We start from the raw sequence: 19,391 nt of genomic DNA on the forward strand, positions 1-19,391 counted from the left end.
AAATCCAGTCTTTTATTAATTAACTGAAGCAATTAGTAACTCACTTTAAGAGAAGCTGTAGGTTTATCTGTTGTGGTTAAATATTACATAGACCTCTCCCTAAGGGATATAATTTCAGCTAGGAGCCAAGTCTTCATTTGTACCATCTTTGTGCAGAGGTTAGTTATCCAGGGAATTATTTTAAGTAGTCAAATATGCCTCTAATATATATGTAGTATGAATACATATTCAAATTTTGTGAAAGATTTGTACGTTGTGCTTTGAAATAGTTCCAATAGAACATGAATGAATTTTCCAGGCAGTTTGATCGGCTGCATCTGGGTTTTTTCCACTGACAGCAAATGTGCAAATTATGCAAACAGTGGCAAGCCTTTTTTAATTACATTGTCAGTGGTGAGAAATTTGGGGATAGTGGGACTTTAAAGAGCATTTCACTTGGGTTTGACTTGACAACTTTTAGTGGCCCCAGACTGAAAGCTTTTAGGTACAGCAGTTGTGCTCATTCCTGAACAACTGAGGAATTAAATTATGTGCTATGAATTTTATAAGTAACATGTAAAAATGTAAATGTAAATCTCCACCTTTCTAGGTGATTTGAGCAAATTCTGGCTGTAAGTATGCATGGAAACCTTGCTTGGCTGGATAAAATGTTATACTCTGTATTGTAAATGCATATAAAGCCAAAGCACAATTTTAAAACATACCTTTTTTAAAAAATAGTTGAATACCATTTGCATCCTTTCATTCCTTGAGTCTGAGCTTAAAGGCCTCTATCAGAAGTGATTTTGAGAGGGATGTTGTGCTGTTTTTTATAGTGAACTCAGAAGCTAAAGAGCCCAGCAATCAGCATGTTTGAATGCCAGCCAAGACACTAAACTGGCAGCCTTCCACTCTGCTATTGATGCAAGTAAAATGTGTACTCAACTGACTTGAGTCAGGGCATACAACTTTTACAATCAAATGCTTCAGCTTTTCCAATTATATGGAAACTGGGGAAAGTGTGTGGGTGTACGCTACTCAGAAGGGAAACAGAAGCAATGCTTTACGTTCAGTTCACTTCTACAGACCAGTTGAGGCCGCGCTTAGAATATTGTTGAGAAACTGTTCCATTTTCCAGAGAGTATTTAATTATGTCTTCTAACATTTTAACTACTGAATCCACCTTGTTTTAAAAGGTCGTAAACATCTCATTTTGGCAATAAGCTGCAGCAGGAAAGTAAAACTAATTGATGTTTTGTATACAGAACTACATACAATCAATTGAAAACTCTGCAGGGTACATACGGTGCGACCAACTTTGCTTTTTCTTCAGATTTAGCAGCGTTACGCAGAGCATGAATTTAGGAGAATTGCCTCTTGGGGTGATTCATATACCGGTGTCCTAACTTCATCAGGTCAATTTAACAAGTGCAACATTGTGATTTTTCATGCGGCTTCTGAGAATTACTGAACAGCATGCGGCAATAAATAGTGACAGAGCAAATCGATTTCCAAAGTAAATAAATTCAGTACCAGAAAGAAGTGTTATAGGAATTTTCTGGGCAGTCAGATTTAAGCTGAGTAATTTTGTTGGAGGTGCTGCATGTCCCATAGCAAAGCAAACCTCCATTACTATATTGTCTTTCGATTGGACTGTGTTAGAGTAAATAACAGAAAATGGGATAGCACCTATTTAGGGTTTCTGTAGATTAGTGGTGCTAACATTTAGTTAGCAACATGCTTGTTTTGTCTAACACAGCTCACAAAAGTAATTATTATTACTCTCATGATGCCATTTGTGTAATGCATACGTTACCTTTATTTTCTCATTATCCCTATGGCAGGCAAAGGCAAGTCACTGCTATTTCCATTTTTACAGAGAAGGAACCAAAACGTCCTCAATTTGTGACTAAGCAGGAAGTTGGACCTATGTAAAAGTCCCAGAGTACTTTCACTGGACCGCATTTCCTGACATTAACAGGGTTAAGAGCTTTTTCACCCAAATTTAAAACGCTACATGCGTTGGGCGAGAAGCTCAATATCCACACAACAGGTGTAAAGCCTGCTTCTAGAGGATTGCTGTTGTTTTCTCCAGTATGCCCTCTTTTAATGTAGCAAGTGGCGAACATACCCTATAAAATGAAGTCCATCAACCTCACCAAGAAACTTGCACAGGTACAGACTGACATCATCTTTCTGATTAAATGCAAGAACCTGGATGTTATGTTTAGTGGGAGATAAATCCCAGCATGGAATGAGAAGTTAAAGAAAGTTAGCTTCCATGGAAGAGGAACTAGATCTGCTACTATAAATAAGTGATTTTTTTAAAAAAGTAGAATATTATTTTTATTATCTCATGGATTCTGTTACCCAAGTTCCTCTCCTGTTGCATGAAAAACACTAGCAACATACTCCATGAAGAACTGCTTTGTTTTCTAAATCGGGAAAGCTAGGTGAGGTATCGAAAAGGTATCTTTACTTTCTTCTTCTCCCCCACCCTTGCAATAACTCATTATAGATTATTGGAACAAGAACAGATTAGGAAACATTAGCACAATGTCTTTAGATGCTATATGCAATTGAAACAGTACTGCCTACACTGTCGCGCTATCACCTCTCATACAAACTGGAGTATTTTCAGAGGCTTTCAGACTATTTTTACTCATCCCTCTTGGTTTCCATCACAATATCTGGAGTTTCTGGAGCAAGTTTTGTAAATGTTTTGCATCAGGGGTTTTTTTTTTATGATCCTCTGATAAGCCCTATCCAATCCTAAATAAAAATGTTCGAGTCAAATTTAATTAACATTTGTAAGTGTGGGTGGAATACATTTGCTTTGGATAGATTATGGGTTTGGGAAGACATAGATGTAATTGCCACAGACTTAAGTGAAAATCCTCTGCGTTCTTCTTGAGGGCAGAACTATGCTCTTAATTTAACTGGATCGCTGGGTGAGATATTAGACGTGTTTCCCTATTACAATTACCCACATAGTAAATCACAGCATTCTTGAAATGAATACTCCTATTGCCTAGTCATTTGTCAGGCAAACCTCTTAGTAACAACTTATAATTAGACAAACTAATCCATTGGCATGAGGCAACACCCTTGTTTCAGAGGTCTGCTCAGAAAAGACATGTTTTATGTTTTAGAATCTTACTTGGTTTGAATTGCATCTAATGGCTGTGAACTTTATGCCCAACAAGGTCAGTAAAATAATACGTTCACCACCATCTAACAGTCTTCACAATTATGTGAACCTTCAAGTTATGTAGAACTCTTTCTCAGGCTACGTGTTTAAAAAAATAAATAAATCAGGTTGGAGGGAACATCTAGATTTGGTTTATTTTTTTAAGTGAGGGAATGTTGTTAAGCCCTGGAATGCAAATTGTTTCAACTTCAAGTTGAATAGCAATCCTGGTAGGTCCGTCTTTTCTTTTTAAAATGTATTTTAGGAAGCGATGCTACTTGAAATAAGTTATTAGAACCGTGTAGGGGTTCATGAGTCATTTACTAGAAATAACGTAGTTGACAGAGTAGTATCTCGGCAGTAGCTAAATACAGAGGATTTGTTATCCCTTTTAAGGTGACATTTGCTGGCTTCTCATGACAGAACAACAAAAAATCCAGATCCCACCCCACAATTCTGCATTTCACATTTGTTCAGGCTACCGATGAATAGTGATGGGTGAATACTTCATTCTGACTTTCAGTGGACAGCTACTTTAAAAAACACCCCTCCCAAAAAAATATTAGTTTGACAAAGTAAACAATAGTATCTTTTTTAAAAGTTATTCCCAGCCCAAAAGGACCCTGTTGCATTCCTAATGATTCAACCAGAAGCACAATGGAAGCCTAGAGACCTTTCCTTCTATCTCCTCTCTCTTTTTTCCAAATGTATCTGAATGAAACTTAAATTTATAAATTTTCATTATGATCCATACATGCCCTAGACAATTGCTTTTCTGTAATTGGCAAGCACTGGCTCTTACGATTTTTACTGTACAGTCTGCCCATATATGTTTTAGTTTGATGGTGGTTTTGTGGGGACCCTGTACAACCATGTAGATTCTAGATTATTTTAATTCTACGGGATCTGATTTTAACCAGACCCCACAGTAAAGCAAAGCATAGATATGTCCGGTGTGGGTGTTTTCTCCTTCTGTCTGCTTGATGTGGAGTTGTGTGCCCTGGCAAAGTGGAAGAGAAGTAACTAGGGGCAGTAGTGCCCACAGCACTTGTGGCCGTCAACCCAAAGTTTTCTATTGAACGTGCATGAGTTATATGTTATGGCTGTAGAAGTAGCTTACCTGTGAGTAAGGGAACTACACTTCCTTTTAAGTATTATTAGCAGCAATTCCGGTTTCTGAAAAATTCCTGCCAGTTTTGAAATGGAAGGACAAATGGCCTCTTCAGGATTAGGAAGTGGCGTGCTCTTGAGAATATTTCCAAAGAAAGTTCTGCCTGTACATATAGTTCCCTGACACATGGATAAATTGCTTATTTTGAATCATGGCCATGGATTCCCTGTATTGAGTCTGCTCTTCTTCACATTTTGTAAGCGCAAAGAGCAGACACTTCCTCCCACTCTAACAATGTGATTCTTGGTTAGGGGGCTGGGGAGTCTAGAAATCCTGAATCTTTCCTCCCACTTTATTTCTGGATATTCCTCCCCCCCAAAAAAATAATAATACTAAAATAAATTTCAAGACACTGTTCTTCCATATAAAGCTATGTGTCTGTGGGACATTTTGCCCAGAGTTGTTTGAAGCCCACCTGTCGCATTGTAGTTCGAACATTTGTATGCTTTTAATCTGAAACTTGCATTTAAGACATCCATGGGTTGGATAGGAACTGGCCTTTTATTTTCATAATATGGTGCTGAGAAAGTATGCAAACATTCCTTCTTGCACATTCAATCTCTGTATTTAACCGTCAGTGATCTGTAACTGGCAACCACGTTGTTTTGGGTAGACATTTTCCTGTCTGATCTTTTAACCTAGTGCTGCATGTTGTCTGTATAAAAGAAAATATTTTCCATAACCCAATTATATATTGAGAGCCAGGGCACTTCAGTCGGGGAAGCGTTGGGGCTGGGTGTTGAAAACCCAAAGTCAAAATTGTGGTCAGCAGCGTCGTTTCTTGGGAGGCTTTGGGCAAATCACTAGATTGGGAAAAGACATAATAACTTAGTTCTTTCATAATGCCAGGCCACTCTTCCCTAACTTGGTGCCCACCAAATGTTTTGGACTACAACTGCTATCAGGTCTACCCAGCATCTGTGCGGCGGGTTAGTTCAAAACATCTGGATGGCACTAGGTTAGAGAAGGCTGTCCTAAACTATAGTTGCAAAGAGAGAGAGAGAAATCCGCTTTGGTTTTCAGTTCATTTGGAGGCAGATGATTGCTTGCATACTGTTTGCCCAGTTCAGATGCAAAAACCAACTAGTTTCATAGAATACTAGAGTTGGAAGGGACCCTGAGGATCATTGAGCCCAACCATCTGCAGTGCAGAAATATGCAGCTGTCCCTTATTGGGGATCAAACCTGCAACCTTGGCGTTATCAGTACCACACTCTGACCAACTGAGCTATCCAAGCTGGTTTGTACCAAATAGGAAGGATTTTGGGTTTGCAAGGGGAGGAATATGCAAGCCCACAGCACATCTCAGTTCCCCAAACTGTGGCATCATTTAGGTGCCGTAATCGGGGCGCTTGCCTTGGGAACCACCTGGAAAATGCTATAATACTGGTATCAGAGGTCTCATTGCATTTCAAGGAAGTTTCAGGGGAAAGCCCAGACATCAGCTTGCTCAGAGCTGTAAAGAGAGCAAGCAGGCTAGGCAGATACTGCTGTAACTTCTTGTTGTCTTTGTGCCTGCACGTCCTACACCGTAAAATGCATCCAGCCACTGAATACTGCTGGTAGGAATGGAGAAAATTAGAAATGTATGAATCTGGCCAGCAGCTGCCCCTGAAACCAGCCAGCACATTTTTGGACCACAGCTTTCGATCTGAGAAACGAAAGCCTGTGGTTACAACCTTCCTTAACTTGTTCTGGGCTCCAGCTATTTCATACCTTATCCAAACCATAGAATTAGGGCCAATGAGTACATAGCAACAGTATAAATACATAGTAGAAACCCCCTTGAAGTTCTGGTGCCAGTTGCTCATTCCATGATTTCATGTGAGCAGGCTCTTTCAGTTCTTCCTGCAATTGTGTTTGCTTTTTAGGAATGTCAAAGGAAAATAAACAGGTATCGGCTGGTCAGATTATCCCCCAAAATCATAAGCCTGAAAAGCTTGAGAGGAGTGTTAAAATAACATCATGCTGAAGATATGGCTGCTGCTCCCTGTTCCTTTTGTAGCAGCATTTTAAAAGAAATGATTAGCAGCGTCTTGTGGATTGCATCAGAAAAGTTGTTTATCTACAATGAAAACAAAACTAAATCCCAAACTCTCTCAATTTCACCGTGTTGAAAGGTATAATGCTAGACTAATGAGTGATTAATGAGTTGCATACATCTAATAAGAGTATCAAGAGGGAAGTCTTATGGAGAAAGTTTTTCTGGCTTCAGACTGCAATCCTGTAGACACTTACCTACACAGTGGGGAACAAAAATGAGTAAGGTTGCACTGTAAGTGTACATAGTCTCTCACACAGCCACATTAGGTGAGTAATTTGATTTAACTTGATATAAGAACTATAAAGGTCTCCCATAAGTAGGGACTGAAGAAACATTTGTTAGATACATTACACTGAAGTACCTCACTTTCTGATCTGTGAGATTTCCCCTTCCACTGTCTGGGAGTCTTGTGAAATCTGCTTTAGTCGTGCCTTGCAAAAATAGCTGACAAGGAAGCACAAGCATTTCTGTATTTGCTTGAAATGAGACATGTTGTTGTCAACTTTATGAAAGCATATTGTGGGGGTTTGAGAAGAAAACAACTTTTCTTTTGAACACTTGCCTGCTTTTCCTGCTGTCATAATGAGCTGATAAAATTAGTTTGGTTGGATGACATTTTTCTTAATTTTGAACTTTAGTGTACGTTCAGTACAATTCTTAGAATGGACTTTCCTCTGGCAGTACGTTCTCAGATAAGAGATTCAGAGCCATAGTTTTGTTCTCCTCTTGAATGTAGGTCATATCTTGCCCTGACCTTTCCCACATAAGTGCTCCACAAAACTCTGCCTGCTTGCCGTAAAGAAGTATACCTCCTCTAATGCTGTGCCTTTTGAAATGTTAATATGACATTTCAGGGCTTCAGAGTTTTGAGCAGTTTAAAGCAGCAAAGGTATTTCAAATGGCCAAATTAAATTGCTGAACATTATGGAAAACGAAAAGTTTTGCTTTTTAAAACTAAATAACCCTCCTAGGAAAAAGTAAAGGAAACAGAAATTTCATCCCATCCCAGGACCATTTGAAAGATGGCTTTGGCATACAGTATTATTGGGGTTTATAACTGCATTTAAAAGAATGGGATGGGATGTTAATAATATCCATAGTTGATTGAATCTGTTGCTGTTTTTTGTGATAAGCAATAAAAGTGGTTATAATGATGATGTTGAACATAGTTTTTTAAAGCGATTGTCAGGGAACTGACATCAGAGCGAGAGGCGAAGGGGAGGCTCCCAGATGATGCTGGCGAAGGACCCAGCAGCAGGGGGAGAAACAGCTCAGTAGAGGGGGAAGCCAATCAGCGCAACACCAGGGATAAAGGGGGGCAGACGGGGGAATTGGAGAGAGGGCTCCAGGACTCTTCACTGGACATCAGTGAGGAGAGCCCAGGTCCTCTGCTACCCACGCCTTCCCTGCGCAGAAGACTCCCGCGCAGTGAGAGGAGGAGGAGACTGGGTGTCAAACAACTTTTATGTTGGAAGAGGTTCAAGAAACGCCCACTGACGGATTCTGCCAGTGACTGGGGCAGCCACCATGAGAAGGGGCTGTGCAGTCAGAAAGGTTTAACAAGGCAAATTAACCGAGAAAGGCACCAGTTTACGCACGAGTAACTCATACCTATTACAGCTATGTTTCTAATTTAACGCACTTTGTCCCAAATTATGCAGCTTGCTACTTAGTTTTTGTGTAAGCATCAAATAGGCCAAACTAATCTTTAATAAAGCACCTGAGTTTTCACTACAGCCAACCCTGTTTTGAAAATCCATATGCAAATTAGGGTTCAATATTTGATGTATGGCTGTGAAACTAAATGAAAATTGGTTGGTTGATTGATTGATTGGTTGGTGGGTTTTTAGTAAGAAAAGAGGAAAGGAGACATACGCTTTCAGAATTTTGTCATTTTAGTGATGCTAAATTCTTACATACAAAAGGGAGAGAGACATAATCTGCAGCTTCCATTTTATTCATATGGACTCTAAAGTACTTGCCCTGCCACACCACATTTTCTTTTATGGATTGCTTTTTAGTCTGTTGATGTTACAACAAGGAAGATAAAGCCATCTTGCAGCTTGTGACACCTGCTTTCATACATCCTAATAATTACTTCAGTTCAAGTCTGACAGCCAGAGCTTGCCAGAGTGCATACAAATCTTGACTTGCTTCAGGGTAATAAATTATGTCATAATAGCTTTGCCGGAAAGTTCAGATGTGTGTGGTATGGTAAAAGATTAATATTTCAAGGGAAAATGGCTTGGAGTTGTGCTGCATTGAAATTAAATATGCTGCACAGAGATTAATGTGGCAATTTATTTTTAGCCCTGCATTTCCAGAGTAAGATGCAGGGAACATCAAACCAAGGTTTGCAGCCAGAAATTCTGAGGAGGGTTTTTGCGGGGAGGGGAGATGATGCCATAAAAACAATTGGCGGAGGCTGTGGTTGCAAAGTGAGAAGCAGGCATCTAAAACAGGTTCTCCCTGGCATTTTCAGCTGAGTTCTTGTGCATGTCTTTAGAATAGACTAGTGGCAGAATAGTGGCATGTCCCAGAGGGCATTGCAGGCTAGATATGTGGAAAAAAAATCTCATACACATGCACAAAAATGTCTCATCCGAGTCATACTTTAGGTTCTTCGGGATGTGCTGCCTAAACTACTGTTGGTGTTGTGCAAAATCGGAAGTGCTCTTTTATAGAAGAAAGGCAAGGACACAGCTTGTTCCCTGTTCGTGCTTTGTCCCCTTGTAGAGACACTATTACATCTTCCAGTGATCCAGGGCATTGGTGCTCAAGGTATATGAAATGAATTTGAAACCTACATTGGCAGAAGAAAGACTCAGGCTGGATTTCTACAGTACTTCCATGAGCTGGAATGAGCCCAAGTGAGATTCATGCCTGGTCCTGAAAATAAATCATATGTCAAAGACCAGGGTAAAGAAGTGCATCTTCAGCATATGATGGAATATATGTGACAGAAATGGTGTGATCCATCATCTTTCTAGTCATAGGGTATTATGGACCCTGGATGAGCAAGTGGACAGTGTTTGTTCTTTAGAGCCAGCATGGTTTAGTGATTAGAGTGACAGACTTTGGAGACCTGGTTTTAACTCCCCATTCAGCCATGACACATACTGTACAACCTTAGGCCACTGACCCATCTCTCAGCCCTAACCCATTTCACTTGATTCTTATGAGGATAAAATGGGAAGGACTTGGGAGGGAAGGGCAGGATAAACATAAATACCCACTCTTCCACCCCAGGGCAGACCAGTATGGCGACATTTGAATTGGGAGAAATTGTACTTGTAAACAGTTGCAATATGCGTTAGCTAAGCAGAGAAAGTTTCCCAAGTGATAATTAAAGCTCTTTAATAATGTGATTTCGTTTTTTTAATGGAATCCATGGTTGAAAACAAAGCGGAGGTGGAGTCAACTTTATCCATCAAAAGCTGTAATATCAACATTCTCATGGGAACCCAAAAATTAAGAGAGATAAGTCTCCAGAGAATAAGCAAACGCACATGGAATGAGCAAGAAATCTGCCAAAACAATTACACTTGTGTTGAAAAGCAATTATCTTGCCCAGCAAATGCATGAGAAACTATTAATGTTAGTGGCTAAACATGTTCGCATAACACACAGCTCTGGTCTACTTCAGATTATAAATGTACATGTAATGACTCTTCACAGCAGCACGATTATTTCATAAATGCCTCAGCTAGGATTAAAGCAAACAATGATGGGGTGTTTAAAACCAGTTTTAGACTAACCTGTACTATTAAGATTGTAATCTTAATTGGCAGGTTCTACTAAAATCAATGGGCTGTGCTTTCAAGTAAAACACAATTGAAGACCAGTGCTCCACTGCTATTTATGAACTTGAAAGCAAAGTGCTATAGGCGTCAGATGAGGCAAAGCCAAGTGCTGTCTCTTAACTTACGCTGCAGACAAAAATAGTGGGTATTTCATAAAACCATCTCTGTTGATAGCTTCTCTCAAATAGAAATAACGAAGCACTCTCCTTACCTACCCTACCTCAGCAAAAAAAGTGCCTTAAAGCAGAACCCTTTAAAAGAACTTAGATAGCTGCCAAGTACTGTATCTAAAATCAGTTAGGAAACTGTTCCTGTAAATATTCCTTAACCCTGCATAGCTGATCTATAAAGAGAAGTGGTGCTGCAGTTACTCCTGCAGTTAAGGAAGCTAATGTGGAAGTTGCAAGTTCCCAGAATAGCATTCTATTATCAGGGAAAAGATGTCAAGACAGCTTTAGAACTGACTCAGTGAGCCCCTGTACAGGCTTTCCCCCTCTTCTCTGCACTGAATTGGCCTGCCACTTATCTTTCTATGCAAACCATGCAAATGGCTTGTGAGCAGGAAAGGGACATTAAAAATAATAATAATCAGAGCCAGTTGAATCTCAGAACATTTTCTCACATGGAGCTAAAGGTACCTTGGAGTTTTGCACACACCGCTTGGGCCAAGTGGAAATACAGTGAATGTGGGACAGAAGGAAAACAGCGAGACCCAGTTTGTGTGTACCACTAAACTAGGTTTTAGCACTGTGTACATGAGTTGGAAGGGAAGCGGGTGGCGCTGTGGGTTAAACCACAGAGCCTAGGACTTGCCGATCAGAAGGTCGGCGGTTCGAATCCCCGCAACGGGGTGAGCTCCCGTTGCTCGGTCCCTGCTCCTGCCAACCTAGCAGTTTGAAAGCATGCAGTGCAAGTAGATAAATAGGTAATACTCCGGTGGGAAGGTAAATGGTGTTTCTGTGTGCTGCTCTGGTTCCCCAGAAGTGGCTTAGTCATGCTGGCCATATGACCCGGAAGCTGTCTGTGGACAAATGCCGGTTCCATCGGCCTATAGAGCGAGATGAGCGCCACAACCCCAGAGTCATCTGCGACTGGACCTAATGGTCACGTGTCCCTTTACCTTTACCTTTATATGAGTTGGAACAAGCACAATACTCTGACTCATTGATCCCCTTCCCCTCTCCTCCTCCTACGTGGCTGGGATGACTCTGGAAGCATTTAGTATTGTTTTCCACTAGTCTCGGCTTGTCCAGTTGCTTACCCAAATACTGACCCATAAGACAACTAGTCACAGAGTATCATTTCTTCATATGCTGAAGATGCACCTCTTTACCCCGTCCCTTGACAATCTGAGATTTTCAGATCCCACCCTATTCCTGTTAAACTGCTTTTTAACATTGAGTTTAAATTACTGTAACCCACCCTGAGACCTTATGGTGAAGGGAAGGGAAGAAACTGAATAAATAGTAATAACAGTAACAGCCTGGTGCATGCAGCATTAAACTATAGCTTAAAACAAACTATGGTTTAAAGCAACTCGTATCTGATTCAGTCCTCCCACACTCTTGCCTTTGCTGCACTGAGTAGAAACAAACAAGAGCATTCTGTGCATGAATTTGAAATATAGCCAGATGGTCTCTTGACACCAATTAAATTGAATAAGATACGTCTAAGATTCAATTATCACTTTTGCAGGCATGGGGTATCTAAAGCAAATATAATTTTCGGCACATGGGACTGCCCAGTATTTAAAACCTTTTAGGACCCCATGTTGACAAAGGTTGGGAATGTTATTGGTTGAAACCTTCCCAGGATGCCGGTCATAACATGTTTTGTTGCAGCTGTGGGACAGATGAAGGTATGTGGTTGCGCACTGTGGCATTTCTTCTCTCTGCGCTCCTCTCAATGCCATTATACAAATCTTTTGGAATACTGCGTACAGTTCTGGTCACCTCGTCTCAAAAAGGATATTAATAAGAGTTTGAAAGGGTTCAGAAAAGGGCATCCAAAATGATTAAGCAGATGGAGTGACTCCTCTATGAAGAAATGTTGCAGTGTTTGGGCCTTTTAGTTTGGATCAGTGTTTCCCAAACTTGGGTCTCCATCCGTTTTTGGACTACAGTTCCCATCATCCCTGGTCCTGCTAGCTCGGGATGATGGGAGTTGTAGTCCAGCAATAGCTGGAGACCAAAGTTTGGGAAACCCTGGTTTAGATAAAAGGCAAGCAAGATGTGATATGGTAGAAGTTCGCAAAATTATGCATGGCAGGAAGAAAGTGGATAGAGAAAAGTTTTGTCCCTTTCTCATAACACAAGAATTCATGGGCATCTGATGAAACTGGATGTTGGAAGGTTCAAGACAGATAAAAGTCTTCACTCAGCACATAATTAAACGATGGAGCTTGCTCCCACAGTTAGCGGGTATGGTCACCACCCTGGACGATTAGAGAATTCATGGAGGTGAGGGCTATCAGGGACAGCCCCATGGAGGCCATGCTTTTCATGAAGTCCTGAGCGACCCCTTGCAAGTTCGTGTTGGCATGGATGTTAAAATTCCCTAGGACAGCCATACTAGGTGTCTCCAGGAGAACATCCGCCATGACCTAAAGCAGCTCAGGCAGGGAATCCTTGGTGCAGCAGGGATGTTTGTACTCCAAAAGGAATTCCATACTTCCCCTGTTGCCCAACTTCCAGGACATGCACTCAGAAAACTGGGTCTTCCCAGTAGGATGCCTGGTGCAAGCTAATGACTTCCTAAAAATCAATGCAACGCTCCCATCCTGCCCATATGACCTGGGTTGCTGTGCATAAGAGAAAGGAGCGTCTCCACCCCCATCATTCAGCCCGGACACTGAGATCCAGCGTCGAGGGCCTTCTGGCGGTTCCCTCATTGCGAGAAGTGAGGCTACAGGGAACCAGACAGAGGACCTTATCGGTAGTGGCGCCCGCCCTGTGGAACACCCTCCCATCAGATGTCAAAGAGATAAATAATTACCTGACATTCAGAAGATATCTTAAGGCAGCCCTGTTCAGGGAAGTTTTTAATATGTAACGCTGTACTGTTTTTAAAACTGATTGGGAGCCGCCCAGAGTGGCTGGGGAAACTCAGCCAGATGGGCGGGGTATAAATAATAAATTAATATTATTATATTATTATAAACCTGGTGGACAAGCAGCAGCAAGAACAGGCCCATCTGCCTCATCCAACCGAGTCTCTGTTACACATGCCAGATCAATTCCTCCATCCAGCCGCTCTTCTTATGTTCTTAAGAGTTCCTCTAGTTTGCAAATGTGCTCATGGACCCCAAACGGTTGTTGGTCTCTGATATGCAAACATGGGTGAGGGCAGGTGGAGAGGGCAAAACGAAATCCGTAAAGAGCAAAACGAAATCCGTAAAGAAGAGACAGCATTCATCATTATCTAAAAGGAAACGGAAGCAGCTTGCCCTATAGGGTGGAGCCACTCCAATAGCCTTTCTGGGGGAGTGGGGCTAGGTGGTGATGAGGTTGGAGCTGTGTGGGTGCACCAGATTGCTGGTGTGCTTGTGCAGTTCCTCCCTTGCTGCTTCCTCTTCCTTTCACCTGTGTGCGCTTCTGCAGTGACTCTGCCCCTCGGAAGCTACTGCTGCAGCTCTCCTCTGCTGGTTGAGCCTCTCCTGAAAGCAAAACAGTTACACTGACAACTGCAGAGACAGTATTGGGGATAAAGCCACTTCCGGACCTGGCCAGGAGGTGGGGTTGCGGGCTTCACGCCCGCCCCACATGAGCAGGGGCTGGTTTCAGCCCCCGCGAGAGCAGGGGAATCCCGGCCGCGTTGTCCGCCCAGCCAGCCAATCGGGTGGCTGGGGGTGTGTGGCCTGCCCTATTTAGGGCCAGCGCGGCCGGGGCTCGCCCTCTTTTGCCGGCTAGCCCCACGTTTTCCCACCCTCCCTCCCTTTAGGTAGGCTTCTGACTTTGCTATGGACTTCGGTCTGTCGCCACAAGGGGCATGGCAGGAATTTTTCCCAATTGGCGATTTGCGGCCGTTTGGTTTTTCACCTACCTCATAGCAACTCATCACAAATCCTTGGCATTGGTGGTTAGGCATTGGTAAGAAGGGGTCAAGAGGATGTGGGGGGGGGAGGAACACCATCACCTTCCACCAGAGAATGAAGGGTGGTCCGATAAAGGACTCCGGGGGGCGTGGCCCTGTCCGAAGCCTATGGAGGTGTGGGCCTAAGGCACGCCCCCGAGCGGTGACCCGGGCGAGCTCTTAGTTGACGTGCCTCAGCAGGAGACTCCCCCACTATGGTGTTAACCCTTCCCGGTCTTCAGCAAATGGGCTGGAGCCGGATAGTCGATAGGACCAATGCCTAAAGCCAATGCCTCTCATTCCTGAATTCAATAAAGTTGTGGCCTAATTCGCCCATTTAACCTTAATTCTGGTGTGCGGTGTCTTTATTTATCCTTGTGGGGGGCGGGAACCCGCCACGCAACACAAACATCCTGGCAGTGCTCAGCTAATTAACACAGTCCCTCTGAAGGAACTGTGGTTTCTGTTTTATATAATTTGGTGCTTTGTGCACATTGAGAATACTATTGATCACTGTCGCAGTTCTCAGTAATAGTCTTTGGACTGGCGTAGTTTTCTTTAGACAAATTAAGATTATTATGAAAAGGAAACTATCAATGCAGTGGTGGAAGAGTAGTTCATTGAAAACGAGGCTTGCTTCTAGGCCTGGAAAGATGATGGGAAATGTGTGCGAAGGAATAGCAGCTGCTGCCAAATACTCCTGGCCACATTATAAAGGCTTTTATTTTCAAGGCTGTCATTCAGCTGTTTGTCTCCGAGTGCTGAAATGACAATATCCCAGAGTGAAAAAGAAAGTCATGGCTGTGTAGAGAAGATGTTCATAATGCTTCATTACAAAGCATGTTGTGAAAATTGCTGTTTGGCAGATTTACTTGGCCCTGAGAGAAACGAAATTAATGCTAGGAGTTGCTCCAGCTCACCCAAGAATCTACTTGAAAACTTAACAGTGCAGAGCGAACGAGCTGTGGGTGTTTGTGATGTTTGGATGGCAGGGCAGTGAGCAGTTGTTCGGACTGTAAATGCCATACTGCTAAAATGTGAAAGAGCAAGCACTGAAAGTGTGAAAAAATATTTTCCTGCTCAGTCTTAAGTGGCACTTTTCAAGGATGGACAGCTGAAGATGAATGTAAGAGAAGTTATTTTGACAGTCGCTTCATTTCCGTCCCCAAGACCAGGAACATGTTTGCTCCATGATTACATAGGGGAGGTGCTCTCTGAATTTCCCTTTTCCCAAAGCTGCATTCCATTTCAAAAAAATGATTGGGCCTTTGCTACATTCATTTGAGTGTAGCATGTAGTATGCTGAAATTGGGCTATGATACCTTTGCCTACCATTGGGGCATACATTGTACTTCTTGCAATAAATTCAGGAGGTAAAGGTTGCCTTTTAATGGAGGTGGGGGCCACTGTTCATTAAGGTTGTTCATCTGGTGCAGTGTTTCCCAAACTTTGGTCTCCAGCTGTTTTTTTGGACTACAACTCCCATCATCCCTAGCTAGCAAGACCAGTGGTCAGGGATGACGGGAATTGTAGTCCAAAAACAGCTGGAGACCCAAGTTTGGGAAACACTGCTACAGTGCAGTGCAGTTAAGATAAGAAAGCTCATCTGTTCACTGTACTGCAGCCCCCCTACCTTGTGCCCTGCTGGCTATTCTTCTTTTCCATCCCCTTTCTTGATGTAAAAGACATGATGTTTTCAAATTAAAACAGGGAGCAGAAGGCTGCGGCGAGGGGAGATGCCTTTCCTGTCCACCACCCTTTCAAATACGGGCTCATATGGGAGTCCCCTTGTGCTCCTTGTTACTGTATATGTGACAAAACTGTTTGTGTAGATTGGCCAACTGCAGACACCAGACACGGCAGCAAGTTCTGCATCGTAATTTCCATACTGACATCAGTCTTCACAAGAAGTTATGTATGCTCAGGTTGGGCATTCTCGCTTTCGTCTTTGCAGTTAATTTGGAAAAGCGTTTTGTGTATAGCTGGTGGCATTTTACATAATCGTGCTTTCTCTTGTTCCCTCACGAAAGGAATGAGGTTACAAGAGACTCTGCTTATATCTGTACAATGCTCCACAGCGTTCAAGACAGAACGCAGGTGCAGCAACTCTCCTGCATCAAATCTTTGGACCACTCTCTTCTCCCACCCACATTCCGTGGGACGTGGATGTTGCAGGAAAAAGAAGGGGCTTGCAAAAGGACTGGGGTGGAGTAGAGGTGCATCAGAAATATGCAAAGGTAAGACCAAGTTACCAGTTCCCACAAATTGACATATGTACTAACAAACGGCAATTTGGACACTTATTGTTATACTGGTAAAGCAACTAGTATAAGCAGAGGCCTTTAAATTGAATAGCTGATTTGTTTTAGTGAGTGCACACATCACACTGACTGAAAGCAGTAAATATCTTTTGAGCTGATTAAGGGAGGGAAGTTTTACCAGTTTAATTCAGGGCTTAAGGTTGCTGTCATACTTGGCATAAATGTGAACTGAATAATCGTGGCAGGTTGGCTGTTTGTGTTAAAGAGCAAAATGTGCTTTCTTTTTGTCAAGTTTTAAAACTGATAGCTCTGAGACATCTGTCATATGCTAACCATCAAGGAAACTCAATAATTGCTCCTGGTTCTGGCCACACAACTTGTAAGTGATGACGCTGAACTCACACTCTTGCAGTATGTTGACCATGTTTACACCCATAAATAGAGAAGCCAGGCAGATTGGTACAAGCTCAAAACAGTTTCAGAGGTAGAATAGGCTGTTCTTTCCAGTGAAGCTATGACAAAGGGGCTTTTTTGGAGTGGCAAAACAACATTGTCAGTGACAAACACCTCTCAGAATATTTGTATGAGGCTTGGTTGTAATTATAGCCCACTTACACTGCACCTGAAATTACCTCATTTTCAGCCCATAACATGAGGCACAAAATCGGTTTTGTGGATTTTTAGTCCAAAGGTATTCAGATACTTCTTAACTTCCTTAATGCAGTGCTAAAGCCTGAAACGAGTGGTGTTTAGTACAGTAGGTTATTTCAGAAATGCTGACTTTCCAGTTTCAAATGCAGATGCTTTGAATAACATTGTGAGCCATTAAAAAAAAATCTTATTTTAAGTTTGCTTTTCCAAAACATAATGTGTGTTATTTACTCAAAATTCAGCAAGGGGGCTATTTTTTTCCCTAGGGGGAAAAATGTGTAGGCTTGGAAATCTGACATCATGTAAAATTGCATCACCGTACACCCACGCAGATACCAAGATAGAGTGGAAATCACATGATGTATCCTTGCAGCAATGTTAATAGTACTCATCGCTCTCATGGTTGTGCATTGTTCCCACCTTGCCACCAGCACAGTTTACTTGTGGTGTAAGAATCTTGGTCACCATGAAAGTCCTAACGTGGAAGCTTGTGGGACTTTGTGGTCCATTTACTTGTTTAATACATCCCAGAAAAAAATCAGAAAGTCTTAACAAGAGTTTCAAACCAAACATTGAAGAGCTGTGTTTTATATAATATCACCTAAATACTTGAGGGTTTGAACCTTCCTGCCACACAGTCTAGTAAACTGGAGGTCTGGCTAAAGGAAACTTGTACCAAAACACTTTTCTGTCTTTTGCTTAAATAAATGCATCTGCACTGAACAATCTCCTTTGAGTCCTGCAGCTAACAAGCCAAGTTTTGTGTTCATTGGGAAAGCACGTTTCTAGCCAAACATTCTTCACATTTTCCCCAGGATTTAGCCATTAAATAAATGCTGGACGCTTTGCTAGTGTGTGCTTATCTGATAAAAGGCAGCGATTCTGTTTTGCTGCAAAACTCTCTATGGAAACATTTCTCTGCCACACATATAGTATCTCAGGAACTCAGTCTCTTTGTCTGCTCTTTCAGCTTCAGCGGGTAAAAAGAGTAAGCTTAACTGTATGGATCTTCAAATTGGCTTCACTGGAACAATTTGGCTTTACGGCAAGTAACTGTGTGTTCTTGAGTGAGGTCAAGGCATAGTGCGCTTTTTTATTCCTGTACACTGGCAAGCCTGTACACAAGTTCATTCTCAAATGAGCTGAACAGTATTGCTTTGCTCTAGAAGTTTAGGGTGTTTCTTAATAAAGAATTCTAAGATAGGGGAGAGTCCAGGGAGAAATCAGCAATGGGTCTGAAAGGTATTGATCAGTATACTTTGTTATTTATTATGTGGTACTGTGTCCATTTTCAAGTGTGCCTTTGTGAAATCAAAGGTGTTCTTTAGCTTAAGGGAAAAGGAAATGAACCAAAATAAATGAGTGGCAGAGATATGGATAAGAAACCTCTCTTAAATCCACACAAAAATACAATTGAAAATGTATTTTTCTTTGTTTAGAACTATCCATATGAAGATATAGTTGTGGGCTCAGACAAACCTCTTCCTACATTATATGGCAGCAAGCCACAGCTTCTCACATTCTGAATCATATACAAAGTTTGTTTATATAATTGGTGACAACGGATATTGTTGATTCAGGGTTGTTATCCTGAATCAACCGTCTACATTTATACAGTCTAGTAGACCTGAACTCTGTTATCCACTTTCTATACTAATATGGAGGCCTAACCTTTTGTTGGTTTGTGTACATAATTTATATTTCAAGCCCTCAACATAGATTTATGTTCCCAGGGCAGCTAACGAGTGGTAAGGAACAAAACTACCATTTTAAAATAATAACAACATTATTATTATTACGCACTAATACAGCAAATTGAAACAAAACTAGAATTGCAGTGACCAATTTAATAGACAGTAAAATCAAACTGTTCAAGTTAAAGAATGCTTCCATTAGCAGTTCTTAAAAGCCTGGGGAAATGGAAATGTTATAGCAGTGATGTTTTTAGGCTGGCCTGCTCACAAGGTCATTTGAAAGGTGAGCAACCACCACAGAAAAGGGTCACTTTAGATGCTGAGGACATCTGGAGAAAGGTCTCAGATAATGATCTCAGTGGTGGATGGATATGAGAAATTGATCCATCAAATATCTAGGTCTTAAGTCATGTAGGGCTTGAAAGGTTAAGACCAGCACTTCAAATTGGCCTGTCATGCTCACTGGGAAGAATTGTAGTTGTTTCAGTGCAGGCAAGGTAAGAACTTTTCACCCAGTCTAGCTGCAG

The 19,391-nt window shown here is 41.8% G+C and overlaps 1 protein-coding gene across 5 annotated transcripts in view; it reads left to right on the plus strand.

The window, feature by feature from the left end:
- The window catches only part of ATXN1 (ataxin 1), a 142,189-nt gene that overhangs the window by 86,743 nt on the left and 36,055 nt on the right, over window positions 1-19,391 (plus strand). The window lies entirely within an intron of this gene.

Source organism: Podarcis vaucheri (assembly GCF_965113315.1).
Source record: "Podarcis vaucheri genome assembly, chromosome: 8".
Classification (NCBI taxonomy): Eukaryota; Metazoa; Chordata; class Lepidosauria; order Squamata; family Lacertidae; genus Podarcis; species Podarcis vaucheri.